Source organism: Pseudophryne corroboree, chromosome 1 (assembly GCF_028390025.1).
Source record: "Pseudophryne corroboree isolate aPseCor3 chromosome 1, aPseCor3.hap2, whole genome shotgun sequence".
Lineage (NCBI taxonomy): Eukaryota > Metazoa > Chordata > Amphibia > Anura > Myobatrachidae > Pseudophryne > Pseudophryne corroboree.
Window position 1 is genome coordinate 7,009,323 of NC_086444.1, and position 27,143 is coordinate 7,036,465.

Here is a 27,143-nt window from a genome sequence, read left to right on the forward strand (position 1 = left end):
TACCTGTATGTCTATTGTAACAGTGTCTCTGCTCACCTGCACTCTCTGTACCTGTATGTCTATTGTAACAGTGTATCTGCTCACCTGCGCTCTCTGTACCTGTATGTCTATTGTAACAGTGTATCTGCTCACCTGCACTCTCTATACCTGTATGTCTATTGTAACAGTGTCTCTGCTCACCTGCGCTCTCTGTACCTGTATGTCTATTGTAACAGTGTCTCTGCTCACCTGCGCTCTCTGTACCTGTAAGTCTATTGTAACAGTGTCTCTGCTCACCTGCACTCTCTGTACCTGTATGTCTATTGTAACAGTGTATCTGCTCACCTGCGCTCTCTGTACCTGTATGTCTATTGTAACAGTGTCTCTGCTCACCTGCGCTCTCTGTACCTGTATGTCTATTGTAACAGTGTCTCTGCTCACCTGCGCTCTCTGTACCTGTATGTCTATTGTAACAGTGTCTCTGCTCACTCTGTACCTGTATGTCTATTGTAACAGTGTCTCTGCTCACCTGCGCTCTTTGTACCTGTATGTCTATTGTAACAGTGTCTCTGCTCACCTGCGCTCTTTGTACCTGTATGTCTATTGTAACAGTGTCTCTGCTCACCTGCACTCTCTGTACCTGTATGTCTATTGTAACAGTGTCTCTGCTCACCTGTGCTCTCTGTACCTGTATGTCTATTGTAACAGTGTCTCTGCTCACCTGCGCTCTCTGTACCTGTATGTCTATTGTAACAGTGTATCTGCTCACCTGCGCTCTCTGTACCTGTATGTCTATTGTAACAGTGTCTCTGCTCACCTGTGCTCTCTGTACCTGTATGTCTATTGTAACAGTGTCTCTGCTCACCTGCGCTCTCTGTACCTGTATGTCTATTGTAACAGTGTCTCTGGTCACCTGCGCTCTCTGTACCTGTATGTCTATTGTAACAGTGTCTCTGCTCACCTGCGCTCTCTGTACCTGTATGTCTATTGTAACAGTATCACTGCACACCTGCGGTCTCTGTACCTGTATGTCTATTGTAACAGTGTCTCTACTCTCCTGCGCTCTCTGTACCTGTATGTCTATTGTAACAGTGTCTCTGCTCACCTGCGCTCTCTGTACCTGTATGTCTATTGTAACAGTGTCTCTGCTCACCTGCGCTCTCTGTACCTGTATGTCTATTGTAACAGTGTCTCTGGTCACCTGCGCTCTCTGTACCTGTATGTCTATTGTAACAGTGTCTCTACTCTCCTGCGCTCTCTGTACCTGTATGTCTATTGTAACAGTGCCTCTGCTCACCTGCGCTCTCTGTACCTGTATGTCTATTGTAACAGTGTCTCTACTCACCTGCGCTCTCTGTACCTGTATGTCTAGTGTAACAGTGTCTCTACTCACCTGCGCTCTCTACCTGTATGCCTATTGTAACAGTGTCTCTACTTACCTGCGCTCTCTGTACCTGTATGTCTAGTGTAACAGTGTCTCTGCTCACCTGCGCTCTCTGTACCTGTATGTCTAGTGTAACAGTGTCTCTGCTCACCTGCGCTCTCTGTACCTGTATGTCTATTGTAACAGTGTCTCTGCTCACCTGCGCTCTCTGTACCTGTATGTCTATTGAAACAGTGTCTCTGCTCACCTGCGCTCTCTGTACCTGTATGTCTATTGTAACAGTCTATCTACTCACCTGCGCTCTCTGTACCTTTATGTCTATTGTAACAGTGTATCTGCTCACCTGCGCTCTCTGTACCTGTATGTCTATTGTAACAGTGTATCTACTCACCTGCGCTCTCTGTACCTGTATGTCTATTGTAACAGTGTCTCTGCTCACCTGCGCTCTCTGTACCTGTATGTCTATTGTAACAGTGTCTCTACTCACCTGCGCTCTCTGTACCTGTATGTCTAGTGTAACAGTGTCTCTACTCACCTGCGCTCTCTGTACCTTTATGTCTATTGTAACAGTGTATCTGCTCACCTGCGCTCTCTGTACCTGTATGTCTATTGTAACAGTGTATCTGCTCACCTGCGCTCTCTGTACCTGTATGTCTATTGTAACAGTGTCTCTGCTCACCTGCGCTCTCTGTACCTGTATGTCTATTGTAACAGTGTCTCTTCTCACCTGCGCTCTCTGTACCTGTATGTCTATTGTAACAGTGTCTCTGCTCACCTGCGCTCTCTGTACCTGTATGTCTATTTAAACAGTGTCTCTACTCACCTGCGCTCTATGTACCTGTATGTCTATTGTAACAGTGTCTCTGCTCACCTGCGCTCTCTGTACCTGTATGTCTATTGTAACAGTGTCTCTGCTCACCTGCGCTCTCTGTACCTGTATGTCTATTGTAACAGTGTCTCTACTCACCTGCGCTCTCTGTACCTGTATGTCTACTGTAACAGTGTCTCTACTCACCTGCGCTCTCTGTACCTGTATGTCTATTGTAATAGTGTCTCTGCACACCTGCGCTCTCTTTACCTGTATGTCTATTGTAACAGTGTCTCTGCTCACCTGCGCTCTATGTACCTGTATGTCTATTGTAACAATGTCTCTGCTCACCTGCGCTCTCTGTACCTGTATGTCTATTGTAACAGTGTCTCTGCTCACCTGCGCTCTCTGTACCTGTATGTCTATTGTAACAGCCTCTGTGCTCACCTGCGCTCTCTGTACCTGTATGTCTATTGTAACAGTGCCTCTGCTCACCTGCGCTCTCTGTACCTGTATGTCTATTGTAACAGTGTCTCTACTCACCTGCGCTCTCTGTACCTGTATGTCTATTGTAACAGTGTCTCTGCTCACCTGCGCTCTCTGTACCTGTATGTCTATTGTAACAGTGCCTCTACTCACCTGCACTCTCTGTACCTGTATGTCTATTGTAACAGTGTCTCTACTCACCTGCGCTCTCTGTACCTGTATGTCTATTGTAACAGTCTATCTACTCACCTGCGCTCTCTGTACCTGTATGTCTATTGTAACAGTGTATCTGCTCACCTGCGCTCTCTGTACCTGTATGTCTATTGTAACAGTGTCTCTGCTCACCTGTGCTCTCTGTACCTGTATGTCTATTGTAACAGTGTCTCTGCTCACCTGCGCTCTCTGTACCTGTATGTCTATTGTAACAGTGTCTCTGGTCACCTGCGCTCTCTGTACCTGTATGTCTATTGTAACAGTGTCTCTGCTCACCTGCGCTCTCTGTACCTGTATGTCTATTGTAACAGTATCACTGCACACCTGCGGTCTCTGTACCTGTATGTCTATTGTAACAGTGTCTCTACTCTCCTGCGCTCTCTGTACCTGTATGTCTATTGTAACAGTGTCTCTGCTCACCTGCGCTCTCTGTACCTGTATGTCTATTGTAACAGTCTATCTACTCACCTGCGCTCTCTGTACCTGTATGTCTATTGTAACAGTGTCTCTACTCACCTGCGCTCTCTGTACCTGTATGTCTATTGTAACAGTGTCTCTACTCACCTGCGCTCTCTGTACCTGTATGTCTATTGTAACAGTCTCTGTGCTCACCTGCGCTCTCTGTACCTGTATGTCTATTGTAACAGTGTATATGCTCACCTGCGCTCTCTGTACCTGTATGTCTATTGTAACAGTGTCTCTACTCACCTGCGCTCTCTGTACCTGTATGTCTATTGTAACAGTCTATCTACTCACCTGCGCTCTCTGTACCTGTATGTCTATTGTAACAGTGTCTCTACTCACCTGCGCTCTCTGTACCTGTATGTCTATTGTAACAGTGTCTCTACTCACCTGCGCTCTCTGTACCTGTATGTCTATTGTAACAGTCTCTGTGCTCACCTGCGCTCTCTGTACCTGTATGTCTATTGTAACAGTGTCTCTGATCACCTGCGCTCTCTGTACCTGTATGTCTATTGTAACAGTGTCTCTACTCACCTGCGCTCTCTGTACCTGTATGTCTATTGTAACAGTCTCTGTGCTCACCTGCGCTCTCTGTACCTGTATGTCTATTGTAACAGTGTCTCTGATCACCTGCGCTCTCTGTACCTGTATGTCTATTGTAACAGTGTCTCTACTCACCTGCACTCTCTGTACCTGTATGCCTATTGTAACAGTGTCTCTACTCACCTGCGCTCTCTGTACCTGTATGTCTATTGTAACAGTGTATCTACTCACCTGCGCTCTCTGTACCTGTATGTCTATTGTAACAGTGTCTCTGCTTACCTGCGCTCTCTGTACCTGTATGTCTATTGTAACAGTGTCTCTGCACACCTGCGCTCTCTGTACCTGTATGTCTATTGTAACAGTGTCTCTGCTTACCTGCGCTCTCTGTACCTGTATGTCTATTGTAACAGTGTCTCTACTCACCTGCGCTCTCTGTACCTGTATGTCTATTGTAACAGTGCCTCTACTCACCTGCACTCTCTGTACCTGTATGTCTATTGTAACAGTGTCTCTACTCACCTGCGCTCTCTGTACCTGTATGTCTATTGTAACAGTGCCTCTACTCACCTGCACTCTCTGTACCTGTATGTCTATTGTAACAGTGTCTCTGATCACCTGCACTCTCTGTACCTCTATGTCTATTGTAACAGTGCCTCTGCTCACCTGCGCTCTCTGTACCTGTATGTCTATTGTAACAGTGTCTCTGCTCACCTGCACTCTCTGTACCTGTATGTCTATTGTAACAGTGCCTCTGCTCACCTGCGCTCTCTGTACCTGTATGTCTATTGTAACAGTGTCTCTACTCACCTGCACTCTCTGTACCTGTATGTCTATTGTAACAGTGTCTCTACTCACCTGCGCTCTCTGTACCTGAATGTCTATTGTAACAGTGTCTCTACTCACCTGCGCTCTCTGTACCTGTATGTCTATTGTAACAGTGTCTCTACTCACCTGCGCTCTCTGTACCTGTATGTCTATTGTAACAGTCTCTGTGCTCACCTGCGCTCTCTGTACCTGTATGTCTATTGTAACAGTGTCTCTGCTCACCTGCGCTCTCTGTACCTGTATGTCTATTGTAACAGTGTCTCTGCTCACCTGCGCTCTCTGTACCTGTATGTCTATTGTAACAGTGTCTCTGCTCACCTGCGCTCTCTGTACCTGTATGTCTAGTGTAACAGTGTCTCTACTCACATGCGCTCTCTGTACCTGTATGTCTATTGTAACAGTGTCTCTGCTCACCTGCGCTCTCTGTACCTGTATGTCTATTGTAACAGTGTCTCTGCTCACCTGCGCTCTCTGTACCTGTATGTCTATTGTAACAGTGTCTCTACTCACCTGCGCTCTCTATACCTGTATGTCTATTGTAACAGTGTCTCTGATCACCTGCGCTCTCTGTACCTGTATGTCTATTGTAACAGTGTCTCTGCTCACCTGCACTCTCTGTACCTGTATGTCTATTGTAACAGTGTCTCTACTCACCTGCACTCTCTGTACCTGTATGTCTATTGTAACAGTGTATCTACTCACCTGCGCTCTCTGTACCTGTATGTCTATTGTAACAGTGTCTCTACTCACCTGCACTCTCTGTACCTGTATGCCTATTGTAACAGTGTCTCTACTCACCTGCGCTCTCTGTACCTGTATGTCTATTGTAACAGTGTATCTGCTCACCTGCTCTCTCTGTACCTGTATGTCTATTGTAACAGTGTCTCTGCTCACCTGCGCTCTCTGTACCTGTATGTCTATTGTAACAGTGTATCTGCTCACCTGCGCTCTCTCTACCTGTATGTCTATTGTAACAGTGTCTCTACTCACCTGCGCTCTCTCTACCTGTATGTCTATTGTAACAGTGTCTCTGCTCACCTGCGCTCTCTCTACCTGTATGTCTATTGTAACAGTGTCTCTACTCACCTGCACTCTCTGTACCTGTATGTCTATTGTAACAGTGTCTCTACTCACCTGCGCTCTCTGTACCTGTATGTCTATTGTAACAGTGTATCTGCTCACCTGCGCTCTCTGTACCTGTATGTCTATTGTAACAGTGTCTCTACTCACCTCCGCTCTCTGTACCTGTATGTCTATTGTAACAGTGTCTCTACTCACCTGCGCTCTCTGTACCTGTATGTCTATTGTAACAGTGTCTCTACTCACCTGCGCTCTCTGTACCTGTATGTCTATTGTAACAGTGTATCTGCTCACCTGCGCTCTCTGTACCTGTATGTCTATTGTAACAGTGTCTCTGCTCACCTGCGCTCTCTGTACCTGTATGTCTATTGTAACAGTGTCTCTGCTCACCTGCGCTCTCTGTACCTGTATGCCTATTGTAACAGTGTCTCTACTCACCTGCGCTCTCTGTACCTGTATGTCTATTGTAACAGTGTATCTGCTCACCTGCGCTCTCTGTACCTGTATGTCTATTGTAACAGTGTCTCTGCTCACCTGCACTTTCTGTACCTGTATGTCTATTGTAACAGTCTATCTGCTCACCTGCGCTCTCTGTACCTGTATGTCTATTGTAACAGTGTCTCTACTCACCTGCGCTCTCTGTACCTGTATGTCTATTGTAACAGTGTCTCTGCTCACCTGCACTCTCTGTACCTGTATGTCTATTGTAACAGTGTCTCTACTCACCTGCCCTCTCTGTACCTGTATGTCTATTGTAGCAGTGTCTCTGCTCATCTGCGCTCTCTGTACCTGTATGTCTATTGTAACAGTGTATCTGCTCACCTGCGCTCTCTGTACCTGTATGTCTATTGTAACAGTGTCTCTGCTCACCTGCGCTCTCTGTACCTGTATGTCTATTGTAACAGTGTATCTGCTCACCTGCGCTCTCTATACCTGTATGTCTATTGTAGCAGTGTCTCTACTCACCTGCGCTCTCTGTACCTGTATGTCTATTGTAACAGTGTATCTGCTCACCTGCGCTCTCTGTACCTGTATGTCTATTGAAACAGTGTCTCTGATCACCTGCGCTCTCTGTACCTGTATATCTATTGTAACAGTGTCTCTACTCACCTGCACTCTCTGTACCTGTATGTCTATTGTAACAGTGTATCTGCTCACCTGCGCTCTCTGTACCTGTATGTCTATTGAAACAGTGTCTCTGATCACCTGCGCTCTCTGTACCTGTATGTCTATTGTAACAGTGTCTCTGCTCACCTGCACTCTCTGTACCTGTATGTCTATTGTAACAGTGTCTCTACTCACCTGCCCTCTCTGTACCTGTATGTCTATTGTAGCAGTGTCTCTGCTCACCTGCGCTCTCTGTACCTGTATGTCTATTGTAGCAGTGTCTCTACTCACCTGCGCTCTCTGTACCTGTATGTCTATTGTAGCAGTGTTTCTACTCACCTGCGCTCTCTGTACCTGTATGTCTATTGTAACAGTGTATCTACTCACCTGCGCTCTTTGTACCTGTATGTCTATTGTAACAGTGTCTCTACTCACCTGCGCTCTCTGTACCTGTATGTCTATTGTAACAGTGTCTCTGCTCACCTGCGCTCTCTGTACCTGTATGTCTATTGTAACAGTGTCTCTGCTCACCTGCACTCTCTGTACCTGTATGTCTATTGTAACAGTCTATCTGCTCACTAACGCTCTCTGTACCTGTATGTCTATTGTAACAGTGTCTCTGCTCACCTGTGCTCTCGGTACCTGTATGTCTATTGTAACAGTGTCTCTGCTCACCTGCGCTCTCTGTACCTGTATGTCTATTGTAACAGTGTCTCTACTCACCTGCGCTCTCTGTATGCAGTGACCCCCGCCTACCTGCTTCGTACATCTCTGATCAAAACTCACCATGTTTTCAGCAGTATATACTAGAGATGAGCCGGTTCGGTTCGTCGAGATCCGAACCCCCCCGAACTTCACGTGGTTTACACGGGTCCGATGCAGCCTAGGGTCTTCCCGCCTTGGTCGGTTAACCCGAACGAGGCTGAGCATCATCATCCCGCTGTCGGATTCTTGCGAGATTTGTATTCCATATAAAGAACCACGCATCACCGCCATTTTCACTCGTGCATTGTAGATTGAGCAGAGAGGACGTTCTCTGCCTGAAAAGGTCAATATCTGTGCTCAGTGTGCTGCATTGTGGTGACCACCAGTATATAGTAGTACAGTACAGTAGGCCATTGCTGTATCTTGCAGCTCCGTGTCAGACTCAGTTCTAGTATCCTGATCAGTGCTCTATATCTAATGCATTGTTGTGTGACCAGTAGTGATGAGCGGGTTCGGATCCTCGGGATCCGAACCCGCTCGAACTTCACCTTTTTTCTCACGGGTCCGAGCGGCTCGGATCCTCCCGCCTTGCTCGGTTAACCCGAGCGCGCCCGAACGTCATCATCCCGCTGTCTGATTCTCGCGAGATTCGGATTCTATATAAGGAGCCGCGCGTCGCCGCCATTTTCACACATGCATTGAGATTGATAGGGAAAGGACGTGGCTGGCGTCCTCTCCGTTATAATAGAAAAGAGTAAAGACTGAGTGACTTAGTTATAATTGTGGGGAGGATTGGGGACGGGGAGCAGCTGTTAGGGAGTACAGTGCAGGGTTTTGAGTTTAATCCTTTGTTTCTCTGCCTGAAAAAACACTCCACCATATCTGTGCTCACTCAGTGTGCTGCACTGCTGCATGATATATCTGTGCTGAGTGCACTGCTCACACTGCCTAATTGTGGGGACTGGGGAGCAGTTATAGCAGGAGTACAGTGCACAGTTTTGCTGACAGTGACCACCAGTCCAGTATACGTTTGTCTGCCTGAAAAACACTCCTGTGGTGGCTTTTTTTTTCTTCATACTAGTTTAGCAGTCTGCTGACAGTGTCCACCAGGTCCGTTGTTATTATTATACAGTATATTATATTTATTATATATATATAGCAGTACGGTAGGCCACGGCTGTACCTACCTCTGTGTCGTCAGTGCACTCGTCGTCCATAAGTAATATAATACTATAGTATCCATCCATCTACATTGTATACCTGTGGTGGCTTTTTTTTCCTTCATACTAGTTTAGCAGTCTGCTGACAGTGTCCACCAGGTCCGTTATTATTATTATACAGTATATTATAATAAGCAGTACGGTAGGCCACGGCTGTACCTACCTCTGTGTCGTCAGTGCACTCGTCGTCCATAAGTAATATAATACTATACTATCCATCCATCTACATTGTATACCTGTGGTGGCTTTTTTTTTCTTCATACTAGTTTAGCAGTCTGCTGACAGTGTCCACCAGGTCCGTTATTATTATTATACAGTATATTATATATATATAGCAGTACGGTAGGCCACGGCTGTACCTACCTCTGTGTCGTCAGTGCACTCGTCGTCCATAAGTAATATAATACTATACTATCCATCCATCTACATTGTATACCTGTGGTGGCTTTTTTTTTCTTCATACTAGTTTAGCAGTCTGCTGACAGTGTCCACCAGGTCCGTTATTATTATTATACAGTATATTATATATATATATATATATATATATAGCAGTACGGTACGCCACGGCTGTACCTACATCTGTGTCATCAGTGCACTCGTCGTCCATAAGTAATATAATACTATAGTATCCATCCATCTACATTGTATACCTGTGGTGGCTTTTAGTTGTGCGCATTAAAATATGGAGAACAAAAATGTGGAGGTTAAAAAAATAGGGAAAGATCAAGATCCACTTCCACCTCGTGCTGAAGCTGCTGCCACTAGTCATGGCCGAGACAATAAATTGCCAGCAACGTAGTCTGCCAAGTCCAATGCCTAATGTCATAGTACAGAGCATGTAAAATCCAAAACACAAAAGATCAGTAAAATGACCCAAAAATCAAAATTAAAAGCGTCTGAGGAGAAGCGTAAACTTGCCAATATGCCATTTACGACACGGAGTGGCAAGGAACGGCTGAAGCCCTGGCCTATGTTCATGGCTAGTGGTTCAGCTTCAAATGAGGATGGAAGCACTCATCCTCTCGCTAGAAAAAAGAAAAGACTTAAGCTGGCAAAAGCACAGCAAAGAACTGTGCGTTCTTCGAAATCCCAAATCCCAAAGGAGAGTCCAATTGTGTCGGTTGCGATGCCTGACCTTCCCAACACTGGACGGGAAGAGCTTGTGCCTTCCACCATTTGCACGCCCCCTGCAAGTGCTGGAAGGAGCACCCGCAGTCCAGTTCCTGATAGTCAAATTGAAGATGTCAGTGTTGAAGTACACCAGGATGAGGATATGGGTGTTGCTGGCGCTGGGGAGGAAATTGACAAGGAGGATTCTGATGGTGAGGTGGTTTGTTTAAGTCAGGCACCCGGGGAGACACCTGTTGTCCGTGGGAGGAATATGGCCATTGACATGCCTGGTCAAAATACAAAAAAAATCAGCTCTTCAGTGTGGAATTATTTCAACAGAAATGCGGACAACTGGTGTCAAGCCGTGTGTTGCCTTTGTCAAGCTGTAATAAGTAGGGGTAAGGACGTTAACCACCTCGGAACATCCTCCCTTATACGTCACCTGCAGCGCATTCATAATAAGTCAGTGACAAGTTCAAAAACTTTGGGCGACAGCGGAAGCAGTCCACTGACCAGTAAATCCCTTCCTCTTGTAACCACGCTCGCGCAAACCACACCACCAACTCCCTCAGTGTCAATTTCCTCCTTACCCAGGAAAGCCAATAGACCTGCAGGCCATGTCACTGGCAAGTCTGACGAGTCCTCTCCTGCCTGGGATTCCTCCGATGCATCCTTGAGTGTAACGCCTACTGCTGCTGGCGCTGCTGTTGTTGCTGCTGGGAGTCGATCGTCATCCCAGAGGGGAAGTCGGAAGACCACTTGTACTACTTCCAGTAAGCAATTGACTGTCCAACAGTCCTTTGCGAGGAAGATGAAATATCACAGCAGTCATCCTGTTGCAAAGCGGATAACTCAGGCCTTGACAACTATGTTGGTGTTAGACGTGCGTCCAGTATCCGCCGTTAGTTCACGGGGAACTAGACAATTGCTTGAGGTAGTGTGCCCCCATTACCAAATACCATCTAGGTTCCACTTCTCTAGGCAGGCGATACCGAGAATGTACACGGACGTCAGAAAAAGACTCACCAGTGTCCTGAAAAATGCACTTGTACCCAATGTCCACTTAACCACGGACATGTGGAAAAGTGGAGCAGGGCAGACTCAGGACTACATGACTGTGACAGCCCACTGGGTAGATGTATTGCCTCCCGCTGCAAGAACAGCAGCGGCGGCACCAGTAGCAGCATCTCGCAAACGCCAACTCGTTCCTAGGCAGGCTACGCTTTGTATCACCGCTTTCAAGAATACGCACACAGCTGAAAACCTCTTACGGCAACTGAGGAAGATCATCGCAGAATGGCTTACCCCAATTGGACTCTCCTGGGGATTTGTGGAATCGGACAACGCCAACAAGATTGTGCGTGCATTACATCTGGACAAATTCCAGCACGTCCCATGTTTTGCACATACCTTGAATTTGGTGGTGCAGAATTATTTAAAAAACGACAGGGGCGTGCAAGAGATGCTGTGGGTGGCCAGAAGAATTGCGGGCCACTTTCGGCGTATAGGCACCGCGTACAGAAGACTGGAGCACCACCAAAAACACCTGAACCTGCCCTGCCATCATCTGTAGCAAGAGGTGGTAACGAGGTGGAATTCAACCCTCTATATGCTTCAGAGGATGGAGGAGCAGCAAAAGGCCATTCAAGCCTATACATCTGGCCACGATATAGGCAAAGGAGGTGGAATGCACCTGTCTCAAGCGCAGTGGAGAATGATTTCAACGTTGTGCAAGGTTCTGCAACCTTTTGAACTTGCCACACGTGAAGTCAGTTCAGACACTGCCAGCCTGAGTCAGGTCATTCCCCTCATCAGGCTTTTGCAAAAGAAGCTGGAGGCATTGAAGGAGGAGCTAAAACAGAGCGATTCCGCTAGGCATGTGGGACTTGTGGATGGAGCCCTTCATTCGCTTAACCAGGATTCACGTGTGGTCAATCTGTTGAAATCAGAGCACTACATTTTGGCCACCGTGCTCGATCCTAGATTTAAAACCTACGTTGGATCTCTCTTTCCTGAGACACAAGTCTGCAGAGGTTCAAAGACCTGCTGGTGAGAAAATTGTCAAGTCAAGCGGAACGCGACCCGTCAACATCTCCTCCTTCACATTCTCCTGCAACTGGGGGTGCGAGGAAAAGGCTACGAATTCCGAGCCCACCCGCTGGCGGTGATGCAGGGCAGTCTGGAGCGACTGCTGATGCTGACATCTGGTCCGGACTGAAGGACCTGCCAACGATTACTGACATGTCGTCTACTGTCACTGCATATGATTCTCTCACCATTGAAAGAATGGTGGAGGATTATATGAGTGACCGCATCCAAGTAGGCACGTCAGACAGTCCGTATGTATACTGGCAGGAAAAAGAGGCAATTTGGAGGCCCTTGCAGAAACTGGCTTTATTCTACCTAAGTTGCCCTCCCTCCAGTGTGTACTCCGAAAGAGTGTTTAGTGCCGCCGCTCACCTTGTCAGCAATCGGCGTACGAGGTTACTTCCAGAAAATGTGGAGAAGATGATGTTCATTAAAATGAATTATAATCAATTCCTCCATGGAGACATTCACCAGCAGCAATTGCCTCCAGAAAGTACACGGGGACCTGAGATGGTGGATTCCAGTGGGGACGAATTAATAATCTGTGAGGAGGGGGATGTACACAGTGAAAGGGGTGATGAATCGGACGATGATGATGAGGTGGACATCTTGCCTCCGTAGAGCCAGTTTGTGCAAGGAGAAATTGATTGCTTCTTTTTTGGTGGGGGCCCAAACCAACCAGTCATTTCAGTCACAGTCGTGTGGCAGACCATGTCGCTGAAATGATGGGTTCGTTAAAGTGTGCATGTCCTGTTTTTTTACAACATAAGGGTGGGTGGGAGGGCCCAAGGACAATTCCATCTTGCACCTCTTTTTTCTTTCATTTTTCTTTGCGTCTGAAGGGCCATCCTGCCTGACACTGCAGTGCCACTCCTAGATGGGCCAGGTGTTTGTGTCGGCCACTAGGGTCGCTTAGCTTAGTCACACAGCTACCTCATTGCGCCTCTTTTTTTCTTTGCGTCATGTGCTGTTTGGGGAGTATTTTTTTGAAGGGCCATCCTGCCTGACACTGCAGTGCCACTACTAGATGGGCCAGGTGTTTGTGTCGGCCACTAGGGTCGCTTAGCTTAGTCACACAGCTACCTCATTGCGCCTCTTTTTTTCTTTGCGTCATGTGCTGTTTGGGGAGTATTTTTTTGAAGGGCCATCCTGCCTGACACTGCAGTGCCACTCCTAGATGGGCCAGGTGTTTGTGTCGGCCACTAGGGTCGCTTAGCTTAGTAACACAGCTACCTCATTGCGCCTCTTTTTTTCTTTGCGTCATGTGCTGTTTGGGGAGTATTTTTTGGAAGGGCCAACCTGCGTGACACTGCAGTGCCACTCCTAGATGAGCCAGGTGTTTGTGTCGGCCACTAGGGTCGCTTAGCTTAGTCACACAGCTACCTCATTGCGCCTCTTTTTTTCTTTGCGTCATGTGCTGTTTGGGGAGTATTTTTTTGAAGGGCCATCCTGCCTGACACTGCAGTGCCACTCCTAGATGGGCCAGGTGTTTGTGTCGGCCACTAGGGTCGCTTAGCTTAGTCACACAGCTACCTCATTGCGCCTCTTTTTTTCTTTGCGTCATGTGCTGTTTGGGGAGTATTTTTTTGAAGGGCCATCCTGCCTGACACTGCAGTGCCACTCCTAGATGGGCCAGGTGTTTGTGTCGGCCACTAGGGTCGCTCAGCTTAGTCACACAGCTACCTCATTGCGCCTCTTTTTTTATTTGCGTCATGTGCTGTTTGGGGAGTATTTTTTGGAAGGGCCATCCTGCCTGACACTGCAGTGCCACTCCTAGATGGGCCAGGTGTTTGTGTCGGCCACTTGTGTCGCTTAGCTTAGCCATCCAGCGACCTCGGTGCAAATTTTAGGACTAAAAATAATATTGTGAGGTGTGAGGTGTTCAGAATAGACTGGAAATGAGTGTAAATTATGGTTATTGAGGTTAATAATAATATGGGATCAAAATGACCCCCAAATTCTATGATTTAAGCTGTTTTTTAGGGTTTTTTTAAAAAAACACCCGAATCCAAAACACAACCGAATCCAACAAAAAAATTTCGGTGAGGTTTTGCCAAAACGCGTTTGAACCCAAAACACGGCCGCGGAACCGAACCCAAAACCAAAACACAAAACCCGAAAAATTTCCGGTGCACATCACTAGTGACCAGTATACTATATAGTAGTACAGTGCAGAATTTTGCTGACCACCAGTATATAGTAGTACAGTACAGTAGGCCATTGCTGTATCTTGCAGCTCTGTGTCTATTCAAGTATCCAAATCTGTGCTGCATTGTTGTGAGCAGTATATAGTAGTACAGTGCAGCATTTTGTTGACCACCAGTATATAGTAGTACAGTACAGTAGGCCATTGCTGTATCTTGCAGCTCTGTGTCTCTTCAAGTATCCACATCTGTGCTGCATTTTTGTGAGCAGTATATAGTAGTACAGTGCAGCATTTTGGTGATCACCAGTATATCAGGGACGTGCGGTGAGGTAAATGGCACATAAGGGCACTGGTTATTACCAGAGTCAGATTTACACACAATATATGAGCCAAATGGTGCATGTGGGCATTATACACAGGGGCAGCAGTATATACATCTGGGCATTATACACAGGGGCAGCAGTATATACATCTGGGCATTATACACAGGGGCAGCAGTATATACATCTGGGCATTATACACAGGGGCAGCAGTATATACATCTCGGCATTATACACAGGTGCAGTGGTATATACATGTGGGCGTTATACACAGGTGCAGCAGTATATACATGTGGGCATTATACACAGGGGCAGCAGTATATACATCTGGGCATTATACACAGGGGCAGCAGTATATACATCTGGGCATTATACACAGGGACAGCAGTATATACATCTGGGCATTATACACAGGTGCAGCAGTATATACATCTCGGCATTATACACAGGTGCAGTGGTATATACATGTGGGCGTTATACACAGGTGCAGCAGTATATACATGTGGGCATTATACACAGGGGCAGCAGTATATACATCTAGGCATTATACACAGGGGCAGCAGTATATACATCTGGGCATTATACACAGGGGCAGCAGTATATACATCTGGGCATTATACACAGGTGCAGCAGTATATACATCTCGGCATTATACACAGGTGTAGCAGTATAAACTCCTGGAAATTTGGTGAGTTTTGATCAGAGATGGGCGGAAATGATAGGCAGGGGAGGCACTGCCTCACCTGCCAAAGACTTTTTACTCTAGTGATTTGACTATAAAATCGATAAGAATAATACAAAGAAGATATTTTTAACATATTCTTTGTATTTTTCATATACTTTATACAGTAAAAATTCTAGCGCAGACGTTAGTATGACAGGAAAGGCTCTGCCTCACCTGCCTCACCTCACCGCACGTCACTGCAGTATATAGTAGTATAGTACAGTAGGCCATTGCTGTATCTTGTAGCTCTGTATCACTTCTAGTATCCTGAACGGTTCCGGTATGAATGGTCGACCATGTTATGGTCGACAGTCATTAGCTCGACCACTATTGGTCGACATTGACATGGTCGACATTGACACATAGTCGACACATGAAAATGGTCGACACATGAAAGGTCGACACATGAAAGGGTCAACATGAGTTTTTTAACTTTTTTTGGTGTCGTTTTGTGCGTAAAGTGACTGGAAACCCCAATTAGTGCACCGCATCCCCTCGCTTCGCTCGCCATGCTTCGGGCATGGTGCCTTCGCTTCGCTCGGCACAGTATACCGTTCCAATCATGGTCCACGTGGATCGTAAAGTATGGAAAAGTTCCCCCCCCCCAAAAAAAGTTAAAAAACCCATGTCGACCTTTTCATGTGTCGACCTTTCATGTGTCGACCATTTTCAAGTGTCCATGTCGACCTTGTCAATGTCGACCAATAGTGGTCGATCTAATGACTGTCGACCATAACATGGTCGACCATGTGAACGGATACCATCCTGAACAGTGCTCAGTGTCTTGTGCTGCTCGGTGTCAGTTCTCAGTATCACTGCTCAATAGTATTCTCATTGCTCTCAGTATCACTGGTCAGTGTCATGTCAGAACAAAGTGTTGTGGAGGTTGTGGAGGTGTCTTCCTCAGAGGAGTCTGTACCAGGTACTCAGGATTGCCTTGAGTGGTTTCATCCCATTAGGATGGAGACAGAATGGCTGGATAGCCTAGGAAATAAGATTCCTCAGAGTTCATTAGAGCATACTCTATTAAGTTGCTGGAAAAAAGCTACGAAGAATGTTCTAGATATGGATTAGTCCATTTCATTTAGGACCCCCTCAGCTCTTGAAAATCATTAGTGACATTCCCGGTTTCGGAAGAGTTGAATACCCTATTTGAAAGATCCTGGTTAAACCCAGAAGAGGTTTTTCACATCCCCAATAAAGTACTTAAGACATATCCCTTTCCTGAGGAGGATAGAAGGAGATGGGAGATTCCTCCCATAATGGACATTTCGGTGTCCAGGCCATCAGGGGTAATTACATTACCTGTACCAGTCTCGGCCTCGTTAAAGGAGCCGACTGACCGCAAGATAGAGACAACGCTAAAATCCATTTACACGGCTACTGGAGCCGCCCTTAGGCCCACTATTGCATGCACTTTGGTAGCTAGGGCTATGTTAAAATGGTCAGACAATTTAATAGAAGACCTTGATACAATCCATAGGGACAATGTTGTCTTGATTCTAGGTCTCATAAAGGATTCGGCTAAATTCATGGTGAAAGCCATGAGGGACATTGGGCTGATGAATTCTAGTGCATCCTCCATGGCAGTAGCGGCTCGCAGAGGTCTCTGGATCCGCCAATGGAACGCAGATGCCAAATCCAAGAGGTACCTCCCCTTTGCAGGTGAGACACCGCTTGGGGACACTCTGAATACAAATCCTTCCGCAGCACCACCTGTGAGAAGACGTAACTCTGCTTCTCTGATACAGTCCCCTTGGGCTGCCAGATCGAGAAAATTCGGGAGGGCCTACTTCTGCACGAGGCTAGGCCATAGAAAGAGCAGAAAGTCTGCACCCTCTACAGGGGCACGGGTTCAGAGGTTGGATTCTACTCCCTTAGCGTCCTCAGCGTGACGCGGAAGGACTCCCCTGTGGGGGTCCACTGGGGGGGGGGGGGGGGATCTCATCTACATCACTACAGGGGAGCCTTAGTGATTATAATTATATCCCGGGTAAAATTATTATCAAGCAGGGAGACTTGAGAACTAGAGCTGCGATCCAAAACTGGTGGTAACACCGAAGTTACCGGGACTTTGTGGTGATTATACCCTAAGGTTTCCTCTTGCAGCAGCCCTTTCCATGAGAAATTCCTCCGGCACCTTATATGTTGTTATTTATTGAATGTTTGTGAGTGCATTTTTTATTAAATTCTTTGTTTTAAATACAAAGGCGGTGTTGCACTATTACTACCATTTCTTTTCAAGTGACATTTGAATGAGGACCCTTCTATGAAGTAAAAGCCACTTCACCTTATCGTTGAATCTTGATTATCTACATGCAATATTACCGTATCTCTATGTGAGTGGGACTGAGTCAATAAAAATACCACTTGTTTTCTAACAGGTTTACACTATGCCTCTATGGTTCTTGTTTTTTTAGTGATGCTTCATCTGTAAAACATCAATTTGTTTGTGGATTTGAATTAGAGATGAGCGGGTTCGGTTCGTCGAGATCCGAAACCCACCAAACTTCACCTATTTTACACGGGTCCGAGGCAGCCTCGGATCTTCCAGCCTTGCTCGGTTAACCCGAACGCGGCCGAACGTAATCATCCCGCTGTTGGATTCTTGCGAGATTCGTATTCTATATAAAGAGCCGCGCGTCGCCGCCATTTTCACTCGTGCATTGGAGATTGAACGGAGAGGACGTGGCTGCGTTCTCTCCCTGAAAAGCTCTGTAATCTGTGCTCAGTGTGCTGCAAATATCTGTGCTCAGTGTGCTGCAAATATCTGTGCTCAGTGTGCTGCAAATATCTGTGCTCAGTGTGCTGCAAATATCTGTGCTCAGTGTGCTGCAAATATCTGTGCTCAGTGTGCTGCAAATATCTGTGCTCAGTGTGCTTTATTGTGGGGACTGGGGACCACCAGTATATAATTAATTATACTTATTGTAGTACAGTACAGTAGGCCATTGCTGTATCTTGCAGCTCTGTGTCAAGTATACTATCTTTGTGCTGCATTATTGTGAGCAGTATATAGTAGGACAGTACAGCATTTTGGTGATCAGCAGTATACACATAGTACAGTAAAGAAGGCCATTGCTATTGATATATTACTGACATATAATTCCACACATTAAAAAATGGAGAACAACCTCTTTTTTTTTATTTTTTATCTTTGCATCATGTGATGTTTGGGGACTATTTTTTTAAGTGCCATCCTGTCTGACACTGCAGTGCCACTCCTAGATGGGCCAGGTGTTTGTGTCGGCCACTTGGGTCGCTTAGCTTAGTCATCCAGCTACCTTGGTGCAAATTTTAGGACTAAAAATAATATTGTGAAGTGTGAGGTGTTCAGAATAGACTGGAAATGAGTGGAAATTATAGTTATTGAGTTTAATAATACCGTAGGAGCAAAATTACCACCAAATTCTTTGAAAAAAAACACCTGAATCTAAAACACAACCGAATCCGACAAAAATTTTTAAGGGAGCTTTTGCCAAAACGCGTCTGAATCCAAAACATGGCCGCGGAACCGAATCCAAAACCAAACCAAACCAAAACGCAAAACCCGAAAAATGTCTGGTGCACATCTCTAGTATATACTGCTGCCCCTGTGTATAATGCCCACATGTATATACTGCTGCACTTGTGTATAATGCTCACGTGTATATACTGCTGCACCTGTGTATAATGCCCACATGTATATACTGCTGCACCTGTGTATAATGCCCACATGTATATACTGCTGCACCTGTGTATAATGCCCACATGTATATACTGCTGCACCTGTGTATAACGCCCACATGTATATACTGCTGCACCTGTGTATAATGCCCACATGTATATACTGCTGTGCACCTGTGTATAACGCCCACATGTATATAGCGCTGCACCTGTGTATAATGCCCACATGTATATACCGCTGCACCTGTGTATAATGCCCACATGTATATACAGCTGCACCTGTGTATAATGACCACATGTATATACCACTGCACCTGTGTATAACGCCCACATGTATATACAGCTGCACCTGTGTATAATGCCAACATGTATATACTGCTGCACCTGTGTATAATGTCCACATGTATATACCACTGCACCTGTGTATAATGACCACATATATATACCGCTGCAACTGTTTATAACGCCCACATGTATATACTGCTGCACCTGTGTATAATGCCCACATGTATATACTGCTGCTGCACCTGTGTATAATGTCCACATGTATATACCGCTGCACCTGTGTATAATGACCACATGTATATACCGCTGCACCTGTGTATAATGCCCACATGTATATACAGCTGCACCTGTTTATAATGTCCACATGTATATAACGCTGCACCTGTGTATAACGCCAACACGTATATACAGCTGCACCTGTGTATAATGCCCACATGTATATACTGCTACCTTTTATTAAGAAAAATTGCAACATACATTACATAAATATGGCAAAACTCATAAAAATAGGACATACAATATACATTGAATTGTTGCCCAATAATCCAAACCAAAAAGCAACAAAGCTTGTATAACTATACACAATGTCAAAATTGCTTAACATCTAAGCAAAAAACAACCTACTGTATTCCAACAACACATCCCATAATCATAAGCAATGAAAAGATGAATGAAGTCTTTTAGTCACATGCAAACCGCTTTAATGAAAAAAAAACAGAAAAAAGAAAATCTACGGGAAGGTGAAGGATAGGAAGCCATAAGATGAACAAGAAAATTACTTCTGCTGCCCACTCCAGGGGGTTTCAGGTGGCGCCAGAGCCTGGACCACCCGACAGCATCCAACCTCTTCCTATCCATATCCATCATCCTCTTAACCTCGTGCAGAATATTTCCCACCACCTCCTCACAGGGGAGGACCTTTGCTCTGAGGGAAACCTGACACCGTGCACCCCATGTGTGAAACCTAACTGCTAAACTAACTATAAAAATTGTGGTTAAATCAAACCTTCTATACCCTTTGAACGCCCCATAAACCCACTCAGGGTAACTAAGCTCCGAAAGGCACAGGATGCGTAAGGCCCTTGATACCGCTCTGTAAACCTTTATATTGAAGGGACACTCAAGGAGGAAATGGTCCATTGTCTCCACCTCCCCTAGACATTCCTCACGTGGGCAGCCACGATCATTGGCACTTCGACACTTGAGGTTACCCCGCACATAAAGCCTCCCTTGGAAAGAAAGCCAGGCAATATCTCTGAACTTCAGTGGGATTCTTTGAGAATTAATCAAAGACAACCCATCTGAGCAGACACTGCCTGGGCAGTCCCTTAACGACAGCGGAGCATAAAAGTGAGTCTGCAAAATTCTTCTCTCCAACTCCCTTCCAGAGAAGTTTTTGACTTCACCCACCTCCAGCCCCCAAAGCCTCGTCATCTTCAAGCACAGTATAACGTAGATCGGGAGGTAGCCATGCCGGACTCAAAAGATTTTTACTTGGCCACCATCCATCCATAACCTGAGGAAGGGAAACACCCAGGCCCTAAAACTCTCTACCCATCGAGGGGGAGTTCTTAGAAATAAACTCCCTAGATTCAGTTTTAAAAATGTTGTAGCAAAAAACACCACAGGGTTGACCATACTCAGCCCCCCCTGTTCCCTCGATCTGTAGGTGATCCCTCTCTTGACCAGATTTATTCTATTCCCCCATAATATCAGGAAGAATAAAGAATTCATCTTGGTCCACAAAGACTGGCAAGAAGCACACATAACTGACATACAGAAAAAGCGGAATCAGATAGGTTTTGCATAAGTCAACCCTCTCCCTGAGAGAAAGTTGCCACCTTCTCCAGGACTGCACCTTCCTGGTAGCATCTTCCAGCCTCTTCTCCCAATTCTGAGTGGCATAATCACCACGGCCAAATTTGATACCTAGAATTTTTATCTCTGGACTGACGTGGGGGAGGCTATCCGGAAGGGTAAATTCATCACCTTCCTCCCCCATCCAGAAAGCTTCACACTTATCCTGATTGATTCTGGAGCACGAAACCTCAGAGTACTCACAGATAAGATGTTCCATGCCACGTGCCTCTGCCACAGATGACAGGACCACAGTAACATCGTCTGCGTAGGCCACTACCCTCAGCGGCAACCCAGGGCCCAGCTGAACCCCTGCCACAGCACCGCTCTCAATCCTCCGCACAAAAGGATCAATTGCAAATACATATAGAAGGGGGCTCAGGGGACACCCCTGATGGACACCCGAGTCGACCGCAAAAGCAGGGCCTACCCAGCCATTGACAAGTGGGAAGCTCTCAGCCTGATTGTAAATGACACGTAGCCAATCTACCACCCTCGCTGGAAGACCATACCTCTCCAGCACAGCCCACAGGTACTGATGATTAACTCGGTCAAAAGCCTTGGACTGATCCAATGCCAGTAAATACTTACCCCATTTTTCAGCACGACATTGCTCCACAGCCTCCCGGATGCCAAGGACAGCACTAAAGGTGCTTCGGCCTTTTACAGTGCAATGCTGAGACGGAGAAAGTAACAGCCCGGAAACTTCCATCAGCCGATTAAAAAGTACCTTTGCCAGAATCTTTCTGTCCGTATTGAGAAGAGCGATGGGGCACCAGTTCTCAACACGCACCGGGTCCCTACCTTTAGACAATAATATGAGAGCAGAGGATCTCATAGAGGGAGGGAGTGATCCCTTACCCAGGCTTTCATTAAATACCTCCATGAGATGAGAAGCCAAGATGTCTGAAAAAGCTTTAAAAAATTCAGATGTTAACCCATCTGGGCCTGGAGATTTTTTTATAGACAAACCGTCTATGGCTTTCTTGACCTCCTCCACTGTCACATCACTCCCCAAAGAGTCAAAAGAAGGATCAAGTTGCTCAAGCCCAGGTGTCTCCCTCAGAAACTGATCCATCCTCTCTCTGATGAGTGGCTGCTCAGACAAAAGGCTGGAGTAATAGGACCTGATGACTCCCAAAATACCCTCCCTGTCTTCATGAAGAGTACCCTGGTCATCAAACAGGCCCCGGACCTCCCTCAAATCAACTGATTTTCTGCAACTCTGGTAGGGATCAGGCGAGTGGTACTTTCCATAATCCCTCTCCAGAATCAAAGAAGCCAGGCGATCGTACTGATATTCCTTCATCTGAGCCTTCACCCGAGAGATTTCCCTACTATCTCCACGATCAGAGATCAAGAAATCCAGTTTCTCTCTCAGGCTCTGGTAGATACATCTTTTTGTCAAATTTTTCCTGGCTACCAGCCTTTGAAAAAGCCTTCGAGTCCTCTTTTTACACTCCTCCCACCACTCAGACCTACTCCAACCAGCCTCCAGAAGTGAAGAAAGTCTCTAAAGGACTGTCTAACTCCCTCCTCCTTCAGAAGCTCGGAATTCAAACGCCAAAGGCCCCGCCCTTTCTGAGGGGTTTCTGAGACGTTCAAAGCAACACACAAAAAAACGTGATCGGAGAACTCCACTGGTTTTGTCTCAGGAGGCAAAGTTTTCGAGGACTCCTTAACTAAAAACCTATCTATCCTAGACCTACGACTACCACAATGATAGGTGAAACCTGTGAGGTCTGGGAAATGGCGAACATGCACATCCACCAGACCAGCCTCTCTAACCATGCTAACTAGAAAATTGGAATCATAGCCCAGTGTCACCTTTGTGTCCCCTCTGTCTTTTGGCCTAATGACGGTGTTAAAATCACCTCCAAAGACCATCTGCCGGGCCGTAAAAAGAAACAGTTTTATCTCCCTGAAAAGACATTTCCTGTCCCACTTTGAATGGGGCCCATAGATGTTTATTAGCCTCAGGTCATGTTCTCTCAGGTTGACATCTAAAACCATGCACCTACCTACCTGTAAATCTATAATCCTGTGCACGTTTACCATATCAGTAAAAAGCACTGCCAACCCACTGGACGCCTCGGCCGCAAGAGACCAGAAGGAAGGCCCCCGCTTCCACTGACACTTGGCCAGATGGAGTGTGGCCAAGTCACCTACCCTGGTCTCCTGCAAAAATAAAAAGTCAACATCAACCGTGTTGAAAAAATCGAAGGCCAAGAAACGAGCACGTTCAGAAAACATGGAAGCCACATTAATGGTGGCACATCGTATAGGTTGGGGATCCATGTTTCTTGGATTATAGAGGTAGGACCCCATTCACTTTTTCTTTGCTTGTCTTTTAGAATCCTCATCCGAGGACCCTACTCTTTTACACGTAACCCCGAAGGGAAGAACATCCTCATCGGACAAAGAGATTTCTTCCACCTCCCCCTCCTCCACCCCACCAACAACTGAGACCGCAGTCTCACAGAACAGACCCTTAGATCCCTCTACAACACCCTCCCTAATATCACACCCATCCCCATTTGCAACCCTGTCTGGGGGAGGATCCGGATCAGGGGCTTTTGGGGTAATAATACAAGAACCGCTCCCAGGATCATCCCCACCAGGGGTCGCCAAAGGAGAATAGGTAAGGCTCCTCGCCTCAAGGCTAGGAGTCTCCTCCACCACCATCACCTCTCCCGGAGATTGAGGGGCCTTCCCCTCTGAACTCTGCACTACCTCAACCTTATTTAATAGCGGTCCCAAGGCCTGGCTTAACTCTGTCCCTGTAGGATCCCACTCTAGATCCCCCTATCTAAGTGCTTGGTTTTGCTCTGAACTTTACCACATCCCCCCATCAGCGGAGGACAAAACGTCAAACCTATTAGAGCATACAACGTCCACCCCCTTCTTTTTCAGCTTCTTCCTCCTGCCTTTACTCCCTGCCTGAAAAGATGCTTCCCCCCTTTCAATCTGAACTTTCCCTACCCTGCCAGCTTCTAGTTTCCTCAACATATCCTGATGCTGTAAAGCAACCACCATGTTATCCTCATGACTGGGCCTGATTTCTAGTGCCTCCTCAACCACCCCTGCATCATGATTATGCAATGCTTTAGGGCACTGACTATAGGGATGGCCATCCGCTCCGCAGAGACTGCACCTCACCTTATTACACTCACGGGACCCGTGCCCCATCTGGCCACACAAAGCACATTTAACAACCGTACAATCATTACTAAGGTAGCGAAAGTCACCACACTTGTGACAAGTTCTGGGCTGCCCAGGATAGAAGCACTGAAGCCGGTCACGGCCAATATAAGCAGCAGATGGTATGTGCTTAGTCTCAGCCCCTACCTGGTGCAACCTCACAAAGGTCGAATAGGCACCACCCCAGACCCCCTTAGTGTAATCAAATTTCTCACTGTGCCGGACATGGACAACCAATATACGATATCCACGGACGATAGTGACTCATTGCGCACCAGAACAGTAATCTTTACCCTATCCTGCCTGGTGATGGTGTTGGTTTTAAAATGGCAGTACGGCTCCTTGGTCTTGTGCTTCTCCCATTGGGAGCCAAAAGCTTGCAAGCCATTCAGGGAGAGGAAGCTCAGATCAAAGTCGGGAGTTCTCACCGGATGGATGCACGCAAAAAGGTCTGCGGCCCTAAAACCCAGCGAGAATACTATATCCAAGAACTCCGACTTTGAAGAAGCCTCCCCCTCCCCTACCCATCTAAACTGAACCACATTACGCCTTTTTATAGGCTGACCCCCACTTACCCCAAGCTGAGGACCAGTACTAGCCCAACCAGAACCCTCCAAAGTTTTGTCATATGAACCAGATCCTGGTCTAACCACAGGACAACTTACAGGGAGACCCTTGGGTGCTTGAACATTTACGTTCTTACTGACCTCTATACCCGCACTAACAGCCCCACCAGCCATCCTAGTTTGGTTTGCCTGGATCAAGCTTACGGCGGCTAAAGCCCTCACAGGCATATCCATATCTCCGTAAACTGTTTCTACTAGTGTAGTCTCCTCAGGGGTTAAGCTGCTCTTATCAACTGCCGGCAGTCCTTCGGCCAATCTTTGCCCAGTTTTTAATATGGCTTCATACTCCGGAATTCCCATTGATGCAGTTAATGATGTCACTCGTGAAGTCACATATGATGCGTCTTTGGCCCCGCCCCCTCAGCCACCGCAGCGACTAAGCCGGAGCCAGTCGCTGCTGGCTTACAGGGAGAGCCAGCCTCAGCATCTACCACGGCCCGCGCCGTCCCCATATCCGCAGCTTCAGAGACAAGTGCATCGGGAGCAAGTCCACAGGAAGCAGTAGCAGCCACCAGAGCTCCGGCACCCGCCGTCACCCCAGCAGCCACCATGCCCCCTGCACTGCCACCACCCAGCACTCTCTCTGGGAGAGACGTCTCCCCCTTATGGAAAGCACAGGATGACGTCATCGCAGGGTTCCCCTCGGTATCCACGGCACCAGATGCAATCCCAGCGGTTTCACCTCCATCATGGCCCACGATATCCACCACTTCTGGCTGCCCACCTCCATGTCTTCCACTGGAAATATGAGCCCAGATGCCGCCACAGAACCCGCCGGGACCGGGCCGCCATCACATCCACCATCTTGTCCTGGTACGGACTCTAGCAGTGCTTTTTCCTTTTGCAATAGAGCCTGATCCTGCAACATTTTAATCCTGTTTTTAACTGCAGCCAAACAGTCATACAGCTCCCAAAGTTCATCTTTCAGGGCAACTCTCTCCCATCTGCTGCTACAGTTACAGCTGCAACCAGAAACCTCAGCATCTCCACCTGCAGCACTAACCCCCGCCCCACCACAGGCAAGTTCATTCACCTTATCACCTCCCTGGGTTACCTCACCCAGAGAGCCGGCATCCTGTGATTTGGGGGTCTCCAGTTGGGGATCCTGTTTTATCACCGGGCCCACAATCACTGGAAACGCTGTACTGTCCAAATCCTCCAGCACTGAGGCTTCCACTGCAATCGGTAGGTCAGAATTCCCAGGGCCTCCCTCAGGCCTTGCAGCATGGGACTCTCCATCATCCTCCTCCCCAGGAGGATCCATCCCATACTTACCGACTTCTTGGCTGCTCTCTCCGGGAGAGAGCAGCCAGGTCGGTGCTGCAGGGGTCGGGCTGCAAAGCAAGTGCAGACGGGGTCGGGCCGGAGGCGTGGCGGAGGCGGGCCGGGGCGTGGCCATGGGACCGTCCCGTGTAAGCCCCGCCCCCCGCTGTGTAATGCCGCTATTGCAGGCATTATACAGCAGGGGGCGTAGCTATGATGACGCGATTCAACAAGGATCGCGTCATCGCCTGCCCGGACCGCCCACTTTACTCGCTAAGTGGGCGGCCGGGCAGGGGGGGACCCCTGTAACCGGGAGACTTGCCTACTCTTCCGGGGGGCCGGGAGGGTCACCCGATTTTCGGGAGCCTCCCGGCCATTCCGGGAGAGTAGGCAAGTCTGATCCATCCTCCCCGGGAGGCTCCCAGGGGAAACACTGCAAGCTTTTAAGAAGAACCAGGGCCTAGGAGCTATACACTGTGCACCTTCATACCTCCCAACTGTCCCGTTTTTCGCGGGACAGTCCCGTTTTTGGGGACTGTCCCACCTGCAGGCCGCAGTGTCCCGCGGTGGGGGGGGACAGTTGGGAGGCTCTGTCTGTCGCTGCCCTGCTTAGCAGAGCAGCGGTGAATAGACACTGTGCACATGCGCACAGCGTCTATTCAGTGCAAACAGGTGGAGAGGGGGCATGCCAGCGGCTCACAGAGCGCTGGGCATGCCCCCTCAGTGACGAAAATGGGGGCGTGGCTCGCGATCGCAAGTCCTCTGTGAAGCCACGCCCATTTCCATAGGCCACGCCCCCTTTTCGCCGCACGTGTGTCCCCCTTTGGAAGGGGGCAAAGTTGGGAGGTATGCACCTGTGTAGAATGCCCACATGTATATACTGCTGCACCTGTGTATAATGTCGCATGTATATACCGCTGCACCTGTGTATAATGCCCACATGTATATACCGCTGCACCTGTGTATAATGCCCACATGTATATACTGCTGCTGCACCTGTGTATAATGCCCACATATATATACCGCTGCACCTGTGTATAATGCC

At 47.3% G+C, this 27,143-nt stretch overlaps 1 protein-coding gene across 1 annotated transcript in view; it reads left to right on the plus strand.

Annotated features, from left to right (window-relative positions):
* The window catches only part of LOC135053517 (C-type lectin domain family 4 member F-like), a 235,034-nt gene that overhangs the window by 155,587 nt on the left and 52,304 nt on the right, over window positions 1–27,143 (plus strand). The gene's annotated exons all lie outside the window — the stretch shown is intronic.